Below are 6,297 nucleotides of genomic sequence, written 5' to 3' on the forward strand. Positions count from 1 at the left end.
GACTAGTCTTGTAGACTGTAATAGTACGTTTTCTACACAATGTACTTGTTTGTTTTTACGCTTTGTACTTCTGAGTTTTGAGGCCAGTTTCTGCATACGCCCCCCCCCCCCCTTTCAAAACTTCCTTAAATTCCTGTCCCACAGACTTGCTGCGAGTGACTCACATGTGTTGATGTTCATAATATCAAGGTATTTAATGCTATTGTTATTGGGTGGGCCGACTACTCACTCTTTGCAGCCAGGGGCTGAATTGCGAGGAGCTTACAATAGGCGGGGCTAAATCGCAAGGGTCTGGAGCGAGCTGCCATTTGGCGCCACTCAGGTGACCTCAATGCGACAGTAATTGCCCCAGGTGCGGCCAAGGTACTTTAGGTTTTGAACCGCTCACACCGCACCATCGCACATGTGGTGGGTTCTTTAACGTGCATGGGGTATGGCTCTCCCCATACACGGGACCTCCATTTAACGTCCTATCCGAGGGACGACTCATTTTTCACTGAATTGAGTAAAGTGAGGAAAGTCGTGTAAAGTGCCTTACCCAAGGGCTCAAGACCGGCAACATGGCAGGCGGATTCTAACCGGCGACCTCTCGGTCACGGGCCGAATACACTACCACTGTGCTACGCGGCCCCCTGTAAATTTCAAGTCCCATTTAACAACATCCTTGAACCGCCGGTAGGGACGACCACGTGTTCTTGTTCCATTGGCCAGTTTACCATACAGTAGGTCCTTGTGGATTCTCCCATCTGGCATACGGCGCATGCACATGTCCAAAGTCGACGTTGCTTCAGTAGCGTGTACATACTAGGAATCGTAGCACGTGTGAGAACATAATCATTCCACTTAATTTTACGACGCAAACTACGCATGTGAAATGTGTTGAGTTTCTTTTCTTGGCTTGAATACAGGCACAACGTTCTGCTGCAATAAAGCAGAACACTGATTACACATGTCCTCTATGCAGTAATCTGTGTGTGAATTGTGAGCTTCTAATTTGATTATCCCAGAATCTCTTCTATAGTCCGGCAAAAGTAGTTGCTATACCCGACGCATTCTACAATTCATTTCGTCTTCCAGGGAAAGGTTTTTGGCCTTGCGGTGGATCCAAGAAAAGTGAACTTGGAAACCATTTCTAGCTCATATGTTTCTCCCTACGGGGAAAACATAAAAGGTTAAATGTAAAATAAAAGATTGAGTATTGCAGGCTTTTAGGAGGTAATGTACTACCGTCTGTTGAGTCGAGTTTTGTTGGATTTCAGAGTCATATTGAACATTTGAATACTCACAGTTTACTCGTGACTTGTCACAGACAATGTACCAAAAAGGATATCCGTAACTTATAAACGATACCTAAATCCCAGTCTTGCATCGTCGTTCGTCGATTCAGAAATAAAATGTTAGTCAAATCTTGAACACACGAAGTTTCCCTGACTCAATGAGCCACTAACGATAACCTAGAGTGACTCCCAAGTGATCTGACGCTCAAAGAAATTGATGTCACCATGGGAATCAACTAATTGCTATGACGGATCGGTGCTTGGAAGAAAACAACTGGTGGGTCCCTGTTGATTTATCGAGTTTTGGAACAATTTGTTAATAGATATGGAAAATATTTGAGACGGTAATACTATTTCAAAGTGCGTCATTGATATTTGTGAACGGTTGAAAGAATAGGGAAGTTGTTGGTTTAGAAGATGGTATAGGAAACGTTACTTTGTCGAAAGTTACACGTGGCTCTTGTCAATTCGAAACGTGTCTGTAGATGTCTATCATCATATATGTACTAGATTACGTGTAGTCTGTACTTGATTGATGCAAGTACTAAGTAGTCTACTCTACTATAACATTTTGGTCTATATTGTACATTGTGTTTTCTCTTAATATTGTATAGCTAGAACCTAGATGTCCTGTTTCAATTCATAGCTGGTTGCCTCGCACAATGTATATCACTTTGCCCTACATTGTACCTGCGACAATGGTTGTACAATAAACTTATCCAAATGACGTTTCAGTAGCAGGTCATATGGTGCATGGTTCCTATCCCTTTCTCTTGAACGTGGTCGAGGCAATTCCACAAATTTTAAACATGGAAACACCATTTTACGTCCCTTTGAAAGACGCTGCAGCCCCAAACAAGCATGATACGAGGGGCGATCAATAAGTCCTTGGCCTCACCCATAAATAACAAGCACAACTCAGATTTCGAAGCACAACTTTATAGTATGAAGCCTTTTATCAATATCCTCCAAATTTCAAATCATTACAGTCATTACATTCCAGGCATTCGTTTTTTGAAAATTAGAAGTTAAGTGGCGAGAAAAACAAGGGTGAATTTTGATCAGACATGTGTGGGTCGAGTTCCCCATGCCGTAAATTCTTTGTCAGTAACAAAAGACATTGTCAAAATTTGATAATGATTCTCTTCCTATTTCAAGCAGAAAGAAGTGGGATTTCCAACAGCGCAATTTGACGCGCACATCTCATGTCGCAGCTCAATTGTCCACGTTTTCTTCTTTCTCCCTTACCTAACGTTAAGTGTCGCCTGCAAAGTAATGATCACACTAATTTGAATTTTGGTACACATTCATATAAGATTTTATACTTGACATCTATGCTTCGAAATCTTAGCTGTGCTTATTATTTCTGGGTGAGACCGATGACATATTGATCACCCCTCGTACCAAGGTCTCCTAGTTTTTTTTTTTTTTTCTTTTCTATTTTGCTTTTGGACAGACGAGGACGATGTGGCACTGCACTCAAGTTTTTGTAACTTATATTAACAATGCCACATACACGGTACAGACAGAAGGAAAGTCGTGTAAAGTGCCTTTCCCAAGGGCACAACGTCGGGGGCACGGTGGGAATCGAACTCAGGACCCATAGATTCCGAGCCGAAAGCTCTACCAGTTACGCCACGCCCGACGCCACGTCTCCTAGTTGCCAACTAATTAGAACCAGGAGCTCAACTGAGAGGCTGCTACCAGTTGAGATACAGCTGAAGGGACCTCCCTGTCGCATCCGAGTGCACGTCCCTAACCGAAGCAAGGTTCTAGTGTTCATTTTCACAAGCTAGGAAATAACGTTATATGTAAAGTACGTCGATGAAGGTTACACATCCAGGTAACAAGATACGCCAAATCAAAACTACTCAAGCAGCTGTCTTTGGAAACGGTCAGACGTTTCAGGTAGACTTTAATACCTTTCGTCAGTTTGGCGTATATATTAAAGCATCTTTCTCAAGGGCACAACATTGGTAACTGTTAAGGAGTCGAGCCCACAACCAGATTTAAAGTAAACAACTCTCCCCACAAGGCTTGTACGTATGTCACTTGAGAGAATCCTTCAAGCAGTCTTAAGCCTATAGCGTTGGTCACGAACTAAGACAACATCCTTTGACGCAGTTTCGCAAAGCTAATTGGCACCGGACAGAGAATGATGACACTGTTCATTCGCTCAGGATAGAAATGGACAACTTTGGCATCTGAAGTGTCCGATTCTAGAGGATTCTTTCGTACATATTAGCTTAATGGAATAGTTTGAAGTACCTTTTAATGGCCAAGTGCGCAAATGTTCCTTTTCTGTGACGTCATCAAGCTTTCACCGATCGCATATCAGTACTCAGTACTACTAGTATAATCTGTAAAATATTATATAACGCTTTTTGGAAACTAGGAAATAGATGAGTACAAAAAGTAAGGACTGGAAGATCGGAAATAAGATCAACTTAAAGCGAACGAGTATAAAAATGGACCTTGCTGAAAAGAGAAGTATAAAGGCAATACATTGTGACTGAACTCAAATCAGTACCAAGGAAAGGAACAACATTGCACGTGGTGTCTGTGCTATATCATTACATTCCTAATCCTATGCTCCTGTTAAACTGAATGTCATTTAGCTCATTATTCTTCTTGTTGTTAAATGCTACAGATAGCTAAATGTATCTGTAGCAATTGCAGCCGCAACATAGATTTTTGAGCGAACGCACCTTCCCTGAACAAAAATGTTGTTTTTAGTAGTACAAAAAGTGGTACACATGCAGTTTTGTGTGGCACATGCATTAGTTTTTAACACATAACAAGCGGAATGTCATAAGACAACTCGGCATGACCATACATTGAAGATGCGTTTACTCGCAAACATTTCTCTTCTACTTGAAACTATACTGCGGCTGCAATTGCTACAGACATATACTGTCTCTTTGCCTGCCCAATTGAGCACACATAGTAGGAACATCGCGTTATACGACAAACACTTCGCGTGAAAAGACGTCATACAATCACTAATTGCCGGCTGTGTGCATCTAACGTTATATGGAATAAATTGCAAGTGAAGTACCAATTTTTGCAGCGCAACTGTGACAAGTGAAGTCGTTAATGTGGTAGTGCACTATACGCGCACTAAACGTTACGTTTATGTTGTTGTTCTCTTATCTTTATGTTATGTCTATTTTTCTTCTTAAAATACTCCCGACTTCTCTTTCCAACCGAAGAAGACGAAGGACGAAGACATGGAAGTCTAAATTGTTGTCCTAAATAATATCACATCTTGGATCATAATTCTTGAAAACTGGAGTGGGAATAAAGTTAACGCATGATGTAACTTTCTTGCCGCTCTTGTTTTCAACGATCATGGATTCCGCAAATTAAACAAATATGGTAATGCGGTCGTAGTACCAAAGGTCATCCCACGACCTGACCCTTGACCCTGATCACACATTATACCCTATTTAATTGCGCTACTCTTCACCAAACCGGTTTAAATGGTGATAAATGACGACATTATCAGTCTCAAATGCGATGGAATCGATTAAATCACTCCTAGGAGCCTATGCTTAAGACTGGGATGAGCAGTGTTTTATTGCACTCTATCTTAATTGATGCTTTGTCACATATTTGATCCTCAATTTCGTGATATGTCATCAAGTGTTGAAATGTTTCACAGGTGGAGCAATCAGATGCAAAAAATACATATTTTATGTCATATAATCCTCTCTAAAATGTTATGTTTTCGCACAATACACACGGTTATCCAGATCATGGTAGTTTTTTGTACATAAGGTATTGCAGAGCCATGCATTGGAAGTGCTGTGGTAGTGTTAAAACCAAAAATCCAGGAGAGTACACTACTGGATAGACAGACTATCAATCTTTGGCCACAAAAAAAAAATCATTTTTTTACTATTTGGTTCTGGACAGACAAGGGCAATGTAACTTATATTAAAAGTGCAACATACACAGTACAGACAGTAGGTCTTTTCTTTTACCTCCCCGACCGAAGTCAGGTACACATTCTTACACCTGGGTGAAGTTAGGAAAGTCGTTTTAAGTGCCTTTCCCATCAAAGGCACAACGTCGGGGGCGCGGCGTGTATCGAACTCGAGACCTCTCGATTCCGAGCCGGACGCTCTACCAGTTGCCCCACACATGACGCCACGAAACATGAGTTGACAGTTTATGAAGACAATATCTTATGCTGATGGCTAAGGCTCTTTCTTCGTTGCACACGCCAGAATGGTGGTCATGAAATGTATGGTTTTGTGGCACTAAGTTAGCTTTATTGGCGATAAAGAGAGGTGAAAACGATGGGAAAAGTGTGTAGTAAAGACCACATCATAGAGCAACAGAACGTTCATTTTTTGCATCTTTAGATCTGAAGATGATAATGTCACCGAATTGGAGTGGTAGATAGCTCTTCTTCTCTTCTATATTTTACATAAGACGATGACTGACCTTATCACTGTGAAGAGAAAGTCGTTAGCAAATAGAAAAACGATTTAACTAAAAAAATGTTAACTCATAGAGACTAAAGTATCATTTATATAACATGGTGGCTGACCTATGAAAATATATTTTCCCGATTCCGAGGAAATGTCAGGATAAAAAATCATGAGTAGAAATCAAATAAGTCCTATAAAGTATTACCTAAAGCTCCAATCCAAGACGTACTTTCAACCATTTACATAAGGGGACTTGAGACCTTAACCAATATAAGGATCTTCCAAGTCTTTGGGATGAATATTTTTTACCACAAGACAAGTGACCATAAGCACAAATAGTGCAAATAAAAAACAAAGGTTAATCCACCCAGGATTTGCTAGCCGACATCTTGGAAGGTCAGATCGACATAACATGTCAAAACATAAGACCTGATGATTACTTTTACCCTGTTTCACTCGTTATATAAAGTCGTAACGTGTACGTAACGGGGGCCGCCCTAAGATGCCCCCTGTCCTAAGATGCCCAGATTTGTTGCTGATCTTCTATGCATAAGTACGCCGTGTTTGTTGTCACTGACTGT

Source organism: Branchiostoma floridae, unplaced genomic scaffold (assembly GCF_000003815.2).
Source record: "Branchiostoma floridae strain S238N-H82 unplaced genomic scaffold, Bfl_VNyyK Sc7u5tJ_410, whole genome shotgun sequence".
In the NCBI taxonomy this organism is placed as follows: Eukaryota; Metazoa; Chordata; class Leptocardii; order Amphioxiformes; family Branchiostomatidae; genus Branchiostoma; species Branchiostoma floridae.